This window comes from Mytilus galloprovincialis, chromosome 9 (assembly GCF_965363235.1).
Source record: "Mytilus galloprovincialis chromosome 9, xbMytGall1.hap1.1, whole genome shotgun sequence".
NCBI lineage: Eukaryota > Metazoa > Mollusca > Bivalvia > Mytilida > Mytilidae > Mytilus > Mytilus galloprovincialis.
The window spans coordinates 27,145,516-27,157,840 of NC_134846.1; the positions used below are offsets into that span (position 1 = coordinate 27,145,516).

A 12,325-nucleotide genomic window follows, 5' to 3' on the forward strand; every position below is an offset into this window, starting at 1 on the left:
CTTCCTTTGTCAGAGTATCACTTGTGAGTTTAAAGTTATAGGGTATCCAGAGAAGAACTCAGTAAAGTAAATAAATATTATTAACTATAACATCTTCCCTTTGTCAGAGTATCACTTGTGAGTTTATAGTTATAGAGTATCTAGAGAAGAACTCAGTAAAGTAATGAAATAGTATTAACTTTAATATCTTCCCTTAGTCAGAGTATCACTTATGAGTTGATAGAGTATCCAGAGAAGAAGTCAGTAAAGTAATGAAATATTATTAACTATAACATCTTCCCTTTGTCAGATTATCAATTGTGAGTTTATAGTTATACAGTATCCAGAGAAGAACTCAGTAAAGTAAATAAATATTATTGATTATAACATCTTCCCTTTGTCAGAGTATCACTTGTGAGTTTATAGTTATAGAGTATCCAGAGAAGAACTCAGTAAAGTAATGAAGTAGTATTAACTATAACATCTTCCCTTTGTCAGAGTATCACTTGTGAGTTTATAGTTATAGAGTATCCAGAGAAGAACTTAGTAAAGTAATGAAATATTATTAACTATAACATCTTACCTTAGTCAGAGTATCACTTGTGAGTTGATAGTTATAGAGTATGCAGAGAAGAACTCAGTAAAGTAAATAAATATTATTAACTATAACATCTTCCCTTTGTCCGAGTATCACTTGTGAGTTTATAGTTATAGAGTATACAGAGAAGAACTTAGAAAAGTAATGAAATATTATAAACTATAACATATTCCCTTCGTCAGAGTATCACCAGAGTATCACTTGTTAGTTTATAGAGTATCCAGAGAAGAACTCAGTAAAGTAAATAAATATTATTAACTTTAACATCTTCCCTTTGTCGGAGTATCATTTGTGAGTTTATAGTTATACAGTATCCAGAAAAGAACTCAGGAAAGTAAATAAATATTATTAACTATAACATCTTCCCTTTGTCAGAGTATCACTTGTGAGTTTATAGGTATAGAGTATCTACAGAAGAACTCAGTAAAGTAATGAAATATTATTAACTATAACATCTTCCCTTAGTCAGAGTATCACTTATGAGTTGATAAAGTATCCAGAGAAGAAGTCAGTAAAGTAATGAAATATTATTAACTATAACATCTTCCCTTTGTCAGATCATCAATTGTGAGTTTATGGTTATACAGTATCCAGAGAATAACTCAGTAAAGTAAATAAATATTATTAACTATAACATCTTCCCTTTGTCAGAGTATCACTTGTGAGTTTATAGTTATAGAGTATCCAGAGAAGAACTCAGTAAAGTAATGAAGTAGTATTAACTATAACATCTTCCCTTTGTCAGAGTATCACTTGTGAGTTTATAGTTATAGAGTATCGAGAAAAGAACTTTGCGAGTTTATAGTTATAGAGTATCCAGAGAAGTACTCAGTAAAGTAATGGAATATTATTAACTATTACATCTTCCCTTTGTCAGAGTATCACATTTGAGTTGATAGTTATAGAGTATCCAGAGAAGAACTCAGTAAAGTAAATAAATATTATTAACTATAACATCTTCCCTTTGTCCGAGTATCACTTGTGAGTTTAAAGTTATAGGGTATCCAGAGAAGAACTCAGTAAAGTAAATAAATATTATTAACTATAACATCTTCCCTTTGTCAGAGTATCACTTGTGAGTTTATAGTTATAGAGTATCCAGAGAAGAAGTCGGCAAAGTAATCAAATATTATTAACTATAACATCTTCCCTTTGTCAGAGTATCACTTGTGAGTTTATAGTTATAGAGTATCCAGAGAAGAACTCAGTAAAGTAATGAAGTAGCATTAACTATAACATCTATCTTCCCTTTGTCAGAGTATCACTTGTGAGTTTATAGTTATAGAGTATCCAGAGAAGAACTCAGTAAAGTAATGAAATATTATTAACTATAACATCTTACCTCAGTCAGAGTATCACTTGTGAGTTGATAGTTATAGAGTATCCAGAGAAGAATTTAGTAAAGAATGAAATATTATTAACTATAACATCTTCCCTTTGTCAGAGTATCACTTGTGAGTTCATAGTTATAGAGTATCCAGAGAAGTACTCAGTCAAGTAATGAAATATTATCAACTATAACATCTTCCCTTTGTTCGAGTATCACTTAGGAGTTAATAGTTATACAGTATCCATAGAAGAACTCAGGAAAGTAAATAAATATTATTAACTATAACATCTTCCCTTTGTCAGAGTATCACTTGTGAGTTTATAGTTATGGAGTGTCCAGAGAAGAAGTCAGCAAAGTAATCAAATATTATTAACTATAACATCTTTCCTTTGTCAGAGTATCACTTGTGAGTTTATAGTTATAGAGTATCCAGAGAAGAACTCAGTAAAGTAATGAAATATTATTAACTATAACACTTTCCCTTTGTCAGAGTATCATTTATTAGTTGATAGAGTATCCAGAGAAGAACTCAGTAAAGTAATGAAATATTATAAACTATAACATCTTCCTTTGTCAGAGTATCACTTGTGAGTTTAAAGTTATAGGGTATCCAGAGAAGAACTCAGTAAAGTAAATAAATATTATTAACTATAACATCTTCCCTTTGTCAGAGTATCACTTGTGAGTTTATAGTTATAGAGTATCTAGAGAAGAACTCAGTAAAGTAATGAAATAGTATTAACTTTAATATCTTCCCTTAGTCAGAGTATCACTTATGAGTTGATAGAGTATCCAGAGAAGAAGTCAGTAAAGTAATGAAATATTATTAACTATAACATCTTCCCTTTGTCAGATTATCAATTGTGAGTTTATAGTTATACAGTATCCAGAGAAGAACTCAGTAAAGTAAATAAATATTATTGATTATAACATCTTCCCTTTGTCAGAGTATCACTTGTGAGTTTATAGTTATAGAGTATCCAGAGAAGAACTCAGTAAAGTAATGAAGTAGTATTAACTATAACATCTTCCCTTTGTCAGAGTATCACTTGTGAGTTTATAGTTATAGAGTATCCAGAGAAGAACTTAGTAAAGTAATGAAATATTATTAACTATAACATCTTACCTTAGTCAGAGTATCACTTGTGAGTTGATAGTTATAGAGTATGCAGAGAAGAACTCAGTAAAGTAAATAAATATTATTAACTATAACATCTTCCCTTTGTCCGAGTATCACTTGTGAGTTTATAGTTATAGAGTATACAGAGAAGAACTTAGAAAAGTAATGAAATATTATAAACTATAACATATTCCCTTCGTCAGAGTATCACCAGAGTATCACTTGTTAGTTTATAGAGTATCCAGAGAAGAACTCAGTAAAGTAAATAAATATTATTAACTTTAACATCTTCCCTTTGTCGGAGTATCATTTGTGAGTTTATAGTTATACAGTATCCAGAAAAGAACTCAGGAAAGTAAATAAATATTATTAACTATAACATCTTCCCTTTGTCAGAGTATCACTTGTGAGTTTATAGTTATAGAGTATCTACAGAAGAACTCAGTAAAGTAATGAAATATTATTAACTATAACATCTTCCCTTAGTCAGAGTATCACTTATGAGTTGATAAAGTATCCAGAGAAGAAGTCAGTAAAGTAATGAAATATTATTAACTATAACATCTTCCCTTTGTCAGATCATCAATTGTGAGTTTATGGTTATACAGTATCCAGAGAATAACTCAGTAAAGTAAATAAATATTATTAACTATAACATCTTCCCTTTGTCAGAGTATCACTTGTGAGTTTATAGTTATAGAGTATCCAGAGAAGAACTCAGTAAAGTAATGAAGTAGTATTAACTATAACATCTTCCCTTTGTCAGAGTATCACTTGTGAGTTTATAGTTATAGAGTATCGAGAAAAGAACTTTGCGAGTTTATAGTTATAGAGTATCCAGAGAAGTACTCAGTAAAGTAATGGAATATTATTAACTATTACATCTTCCCTTTGTCAGAGTATCACATTTGAGTTGATAGTTATAGAGTATCCAGAGAAGAACTCAGTAAAGTAAATAAATATTATTAACTATAACATCTTCCCTTTGTCCGAGTATCACTTGTGAGTTTATAGTCATAGAGTATACAGAGAAGAACTTAGAAAAGTAATGAAATATTATTAACTATAACATATTTCCTTCGTCAGAGTATCACCAGAGTATCACTTGTTAGTTTATAGAGTATCCAGAGAAGAACTCAGTAAAGAAAATAAATATTATTAACTTTAACATCTTCCCTTTGTCGGAGTATCATTTGTGAGTTGATAGTTATACAGTATCCAGAAAAGAACTCAGTAAAGTAAATAAATATTATTAACTATAACATCTTCCCTTTGTCAGAGTATCACTTGTGATTTTATAGTTATAGGGTATCCAGAGAAGAACTCAGTAAAGTAAATAATTATTATAAACTATAACATCTTCCCTTTGTCAGAGTATCACTTGTGAGTTGATAGTTATAAAGTATCCAGAGAAGAATTTAGTAAAGAATGAAATATTATTAACTATAACATCTTCCCTTTGTCAGATTATCAATTGTGAGTTTATAGTTATACAGTATCCAGAGAAGAACTCAGTAAAGTAAATAAATATTATTAACTATAACATCTTCCCTTTGTCAGAGTATCACTTGTGAGTTTATAGTTATAGAGTGTCCAGAGAACTCAGTAAAGTAATGAAATATTATAAGTAAACATATTGAAAATGTTTGCACAGTGTGAAAGTATATAATTCAAAGATATAAATCAGGTTTACAGACCATCAACTTACTTTTTTCGAATTGGGCTCATCTTTCCATATTTATTACTATGGTTGAAACAGATACTTGACCCTTTTTGCCGGATAGGTTAAACTGTTTACGAAGTTCATTGTACCAAAATTAGAGAAAAGTTTTGTTGGATTACAATAAATGATTTTGGTAGGCATTATTTCATCAGTCAACTTTTTTTTCTAGGAACAAATGTTTGTATGTAGAAATAAAATGCTTAAATTAAAAAACCAGGTGCTCCGCAGGGCGCAGCTTTATACGACCGCAGAGGTCGAACCCTGAACAGTTGGGGCAAGTATGGACAAAACATTCAAGCGTGATACAGCTCTGAATTTGGATTGTGATCAAATTTTTGACATTACATGGGTTTTTTTTTACACAAAACAAATGTCAAGATTTTACAAATCAATTAAAGATTTCTTCTTCAAACTTTTTAAATCTAAAATTAAATAGTTGATCATGACACAGCATAGGTTTCTGACACAGAACGAATGTGGTCTAATGAACTTAAAAGTTTTTTTTTTGCCTTTGAGCAATTCACTATGCTGTTGAATATTAATCCTCTCAAAAAAATGTTTGAAGAAATTTTCTTTTTATTTATGAAATCTGAAATGAGAAAAATTTAAACCCCCCCTTTTATTTCACATCCCCGTTTCCCTTTTTCAAAACTGATATCAATTCAAATTTCTAATGGAGTTTGCAACAATAACTACTCTTTTAAATACATCATAAAATATTAAAATGTAAAATAAAGTGCTTGTTATCACTGAATGGTAAAGATTGGTTGGTAGTAAAAGTGAATATACATTGTTTATGGTATAAAACAATAAAAAAAACTTCATCAGCAACATTTTATATTGGCAAATTTCCAATGAAGTTATTTACATAAAGTTATTGGCAAATAAAAATAGAAAATGACATCATAGTCATGTCTGGCAAATGTCCAACATACATTATCTAAAAACATTTTAGATAAGATAAGGAAAAAAAGCTTTATCAGCAACATTTTATATTGGCAAATTTCCAATGAAGTTATTTACATAAAGTTATTGGCAAATAAAAATAGAAAATGACATCATAGTCATGTCTGGCAAATTTATGTCTGGCAAATTTCCAACATATATTATCAACTACTATTCTATACAAAGAAAGATAACTCCAATTGAAAATTTCTTGCTATTGCGCAATATTGTGCAATTAGATATTTCTTGCTATTGTGCAATACTGTGCAATTGAAAATGTCTTGCTATTGCCCAATACTTGATATGGAATCCTGATTTGGACCAACTTGAAAACTGGGCCCATAATCAAAAATCAAAGTACATATTTAGATAAAGCATATCAAATAAGCCCAAGAATTTAATTTTTGTTAAAATCAAACTTAGTTTAATTTTGGACCCTTTGGACCTTAATGTAGATTAATTTGAAAACTGGACCAAAAATTAAGAATCTACATACACAGTTAGATTTGGCATATCAAAGAACCCATTTATTCAATTTTTGATGAAATCAAACAAAGTTTAATTTTGGACCCCCATTTGGACCAACTTGAAAACTAGGCCAATAATTAAAAATCTAAGTACATTTTTAAATTCAGCATATCAAAGAACCACAAGGATTCAATTTTTGTTAAAATCAAACTAAGTTTAATTTTGAACCCTTTGGACCTTAATGTAGACCAATTTCAAAACAGGACCAAAAATTAAGAATCTACATACATAGTTAGATTCGGCATATCAAAGAACCCCAATTATTCAATTTTTGATGAAATCACACAAAGTTCAATTTTGGACCCTTTGGGCCCCTTATTCCTAAACTGTTAGGACCAAAACTCCCAAAATCAAACCCAACCTTCCTTTTATGGTCATAAACCTTGTGTTTAAATTTCATAGATTTCTATTTACTTATACTAAAGTTATGGTGCGAAAACCAAGAATAATGCTTATTTGGGCCCCTTTTTGGCCCCTAATTCATAAACTGTTGTGACCTCAACTCCAAAAATCAATCCCAACCTTCATTGATTTCTATTTACTTATACTAAATTATTGTGCGAAAATCAAGAATAATGCTTATTTTGGCCCTTTTTTGGCCCTTATTTCCTAAACTGTTGGAACCAAAACTCCCAAAATCAATCCCAACCTTCCTTTTGTGGTCATAAACCTTATGTCAAAATTTCATAGATTTCTATTCACTTAAACTAAAGTTATAGTGCGAAAACCAAGAAAATGCTTATTTGGGCCCTTTTCGGCCCCTAATTCCTAAAATGTTGGGACCAAAACTCCCAAAATCAATCCCAACCTTCCTTTTGTGGTTATAAACCTTGTGTTGAAATTTCATTGCTTTCTATTCACTTTTACTAAAGTTAGAGTGCGAAAACTAAAAGTATTCGGACGACGACGACGACGCAGACGACGACGCCAACGTGATAGCAATATACGACCAAAAAATTAAAATTTTTGCGGTCGTATAAAAACTAGAGACTAGCTCTAAAGAGCCTGTGTCGCTAAACTTGGTCCTTGTGTGCATAACTTAAAAGGACAGTGCATAACTTAAAAGAACAGTGCATAACATAAAAGGACATTTTCCAACATTATAGACGAGAATAGCCTTCTTAACAAATTGTTTTTTTATTTATAACTGATCATTTAGTGTTTTTATTTTCTCTCAATCTTCTCTAAGTTTTTGCTCAAAACATGACAGAGGGTGACAAATCCTCATTTACGGGCAATCCCTCCTATAAGATGAAGAAGGACAGACTACAAACTATATCCCCAAATGTACTTTTTAAAAGATGTTGACTTTCTGATAATTTTTGTGATTTAAAGTGTCTAACTATCAATCATAATAAAAATGCATTGTAAAAAAAATATGTATCTATCTAAATTTTGGTTTTCATGATAAAGGGCAAATATGAAAAACAAATGCTAAAATTTGTCATTCATGGGCAATAACTACCTATAAGAATTAGTCGGACAGGTTATATGTATATAGACAATTGGATAAGGTTTTCATTTTGATAATTTTTTTTGCTCCTTTCAGATTTTCTTTAATTATAATAGTTCACAAAATAATAGACAAAACTCGCATATTGCCCCTTTATTCTATTTATATCCATGTTGGCTATGTTGTTTGGTTGGCAGGGTCAACAGACACATTTTTAAACTAGTAAGCTTAATGATGATTGTGGCTAAGTTTGATGAAATTTGACTCAGTAGTGTAAGGAGAATATTTTTGTGACGGATTACCATTTTGGTCATGTTGTTGGATTTGTATATATTACTTTGTTGAACATTATTGTTGTTTGCAGATTATCTTTATCTATAATCATATTCAAGATAATAAACAATAAAATGTTTCAACGAGCGCAGCCTGATACGAATGCAGAGGGCAAACCCTAAACAGTTCGGGCAAATTTGAACAAAATATTCAAGTCTGATCCTATCTAAATTTCGGATAATGATCAAATTTTTGACAGAATATAGGTTTCTGACACAAAAAAAAATGTGGTTAAGGATCTTAAAAATTGATTGAGCAATACTGTCCATTTGAAGATTTCTTCTTGAAGCTTTTCAAAAGATTTGAAATTTTGAAAATTTTGAAGAAAAAAAATATGTACCACTCAAAAAATTAAAATTAATTTAAGTCTTTGGAGCAAAACCCCTCAAACTCAATTTCAGCATTCTATTTGATGTATAGAACCTTGTAGTATAATTTTAGTTAGATCATTCACTTAAACACAAGTAACTGTCTGGAAACTAGAAAAATGCTTTTTTTTCCTTTACGGCCTCTAATTCCTGCATGTTTGGGGCAAATTTCCATAAACTCAATCCAAGTCTTCCCTTTGTGGTAGTGAACCTTGTGGTACAATTTCAGAGAGATCCATACACTTATACAAATTAATGTCCAGAAACTACAACCAGATGCTCTGCAGGACGCAGCTTTATACTACCGCAGAGCTTGAACCCTGAACGGTTGGGGCAAGTATGGACACAACATTCAAGCCGGATTCAGCTCTTAATTTGGATTGTGATTAAGTAGTTGACACAGCATAGGTTTCTAACACAGAATGAATGTGGTCTAATGAACTTGAAATTTTTTTTTTGCCTTTGAGCAATTCCCTTTGCTGTTGAATATTAATCCTCTCAAAAAAATGTTTTGAAGAAATTTTCTTTTTATTTATGAAATCTGAAATGAGAAAAAATTACCCCCCCCCCCCACTTTTTTTTTCACATCATCCTTTCCCTTATTCCAAAACTGATCTCAATTCAAATTTCTAATGGAGTTTACAACAATAACTACTCATTTAAATACATCATAAAGTATTAAAATGTAAAAAAAAAGCTTGTTATCAGTGGTTTAATTTATCAGTTGGTAGTAAAAGTGAATATACATTGTATATTGTATAAAACAATGATTTACGTTGATTCAACTACTATTCTGGACAAAGAAAGATAACTCCAATTGAAAATTTCTTGCTATTGCGCAATATTGTGCAATTAGATATTTCTTGCTATTGCGCAATACTGTGCAATTGAAAATACTTGCTATTGCACAATACTGTTGAAGATTTCTTGCTATTGCACAATACTGTGCAATTAAAGATTTCTTGCTATTGCTGAATACCGTGCAATTAAAAATTTCTTGCTATTGCACAATACTTAATATAATAATTTTGGATCCGGATTTGGACCAACTTGAAAACTTGGCCCATAATCAAAAGTCTAAGTACATGTTTAGATTCAGCATAGCAAAGAAGCCCAAGAATTCAATTTTTGTTAAAATCAAACTTAGTTTAATTTTGGACCCTTTGGACTTTAATGTAGATCAATTTGTAAACAGGACCATTTATTTAGAATCTACATACACAGTTATATTTGGCATATCAAAGAACCCCAATTATTCAATTTTTGATTAAATCAAACAAAGTTTAATTTTGGACCCCGATTTGGACCAACTTGAAAACAAGGCCAATAATCAAAATTCTAAGTACATTTTTAGATTCAGCATATCAAAGAACCCCAAGGATTCAATTTTTGTTAAAATCAAACTAAGTTTAATTTTGGACCCTTCGGACCTTAATGTAGATCTAGACCAATTTGAAAACGGGACCAAAAATTAAGAATCTACATACACAGTTAGATTCGGCATATCAAATAACCCCAATTATTCATTTTTTGATGAAATCAAACAAAGTTTAATTTGGGACCCTTTGGGCCCTTTATTGCTTAACTGTAGGGACCAAAACTCCCAAAATCAATCCCAACCTTCCTTTTATGGTCCGTAACCTTATGTTTAAATTTCATAGATTTCTATTTACTCATACTTAAGTTATGGTGCGAAAACCAAGAAAAATGCTTATTTGGGCCCCTTTTTGGCCCCTAATTCCTAAACTGTTGGGACCAAAACTCCAAAAATCAATCCAAACCTTCCTTTTGTGGTCATAAACCTTGTGTAAAAATTTCATAGATTTCTATTGACTTATACTAAAGTCATAGTGCGAAAACCAAATGTCTTCGGACTACGACGACGACGACAACGACGCAGACGACAACGCCAACGTGATACCAATATACGACCAAATTTTTTTCAATTTTTGCGTTCGTATAAAAATGAATGGTGACTTTTTGTCCTGTGACTGTTTGTCCGTGACCTTTTGTGTGTGACTTTTTGTCCTACATTCATTCTAGATACCTTATTGATGAATGTGGCCAAGTTTGGTTAACGTGACCTTTTATCTGTGACTTTCTGTCCAACATTCATTTTAGATACCTTATTGATGATTGTGGCCAAGTTTGGTTAACTTTAGCCAAATAGTTGATGAGGAGAAAATTGACAATGACAGACGATGGGTTATGAAAAAAGCTTACTTGGCCGATTGGGCCAAGTGAGCTCAAAAGTAATTTAAACATGCAATTTGTTGCGAACATACTCAAATTAACTTGTTACATAAAATATACAGTGCTAAATTGTGATCATTACATTTTTATCCCAAAATTTAACTGTTAGCCATTTAGCCATGTTGATTTGCAGGCATATTACTGAAAACCTTTTTAAACTAGATGCTCAAATGATTGAAGCCAAGTTTGGTTCCATTTGACCAAATATATAGTTGCACTGTTGTGGTAGGTTTTTGTAAAAGTTACCTGAAGAAAACGACAAATTATGGATGTTTAGCAAGGGTCCGGAAACGGTCCCATTGAGGTCCCATTTTCTACATTTGAAAATGCCTGTACCAAGTCAGGAATATGACAGTTCTTGTCCATTCGTTTTTGATGCGTTTTGTTATTTGATTTTGCCATGTGATTATAGACTTTCCGAATTGATTTTCCTCTTAGTTCAGTATTTTTGTGGTTTTTTTGGTTTTTTTTTATGCCAGACTTGTCCTAAACTGAAAGGGTTTGTCCTAAACGAGGAATTGGGATTTGGACATATTTCATTTTCTAACAAAAATTTTCAGTCATTTCTTTGAGATCCAGTTTCTAAATAGTCATTTTCAACTTGTTTTTGTTTTGTATTGATTTCCTGTAATAAAACTGCCACTCCAGTATAGTGTTATAATCCTGAGGGCCCTCCTTATAACTACATGTATATTATTGTCTCCGGGAAATATTGGCTAATGATGATCGCTAATCTCTTTACCTGTGTTTTTACAATTCACACCTGACTATTAATCACAAGCTCAGATCTAATAATACAAAGAGATGAAAATTCCCAAACACCTGTCTTCATTATTTAATTATTTTTTAGCTATTAAGACAACTGTCTATTCTGATTTAAATTAAATTAAAACTTGATTAAATTTACGTAGAAACAAGAATGTGTCCAAAGTACACGGATGCCCCACTCCACATTATCATTTTCCATGTTCAATGGACCGTGAAATTGGGTGAAAAATCTAATTTGGCCTTAAAAGTAAAAAGACAACCAATAGGGAACATATGTACTAAGTTTCAAGTTGATTGGACTTTAACTTCCTCAAAAACTACCTTGACCAAAAACTTTAACCTGAAACTCACACTTTGAATTTCTATGTTCAGTGGACCATGAAAATGGGGTGAACAGTCTAATTTGGTTTTAAAATAAGAAAGATCATATCATAAGGAACATGTGTACTAAGTTTCAAGTTGATTGGACTTCAGCTTCATCAAAAACGACCTTGACCAAAAACTTTAACCTGAAAAGAACAGACGCACAGACGAACGGGCGGACAAACGAATGCACGAACGGAAGAACAAATCAGAAAATTATAATGCCCCCACTACTAACACATGCTTTGTTTACTTTGTAATAAGCATGCTTGAAATTCTCTTCCGCAGATTAGACATGTAATCATTAATTCTGAAACAATTTAAAATGATTTCATGCTAAATAAAAAGCAAGTGCAACTATTTTCATTAATATTCTTACACTATTAAAGGTAAAATATTAAAAAGCCGATGATTTCCTGTGAATTTGATAAACAAAACTCATCCCGGAAATGAGTCCGGAATTGTTCGTTTTAGTATTGTCGCATTACATCAAGTTTGAATTTGACTTCAGAATCGAGAAACACATAAGCGATGACTGAGAAAATTATCGTTTTGAGTCATTAA

At 31.1% G+C, this 12,325-nt stretch overlaps 1 protein-coding gene across 4 annotated transcripts in view; it reads right to left on the reverse strand.

Annotated features, from left to right (window-relative positions):
• Positions 1-12,325, reverse strand: part of LOC143044717 (putative E3 ubiquitin-protein ligase HERC4) — a 279,500-nt gene that overhangs the window by 46,118 nt on the left and 221,057 nt on the right. The window lies entirely within an intron of this gene.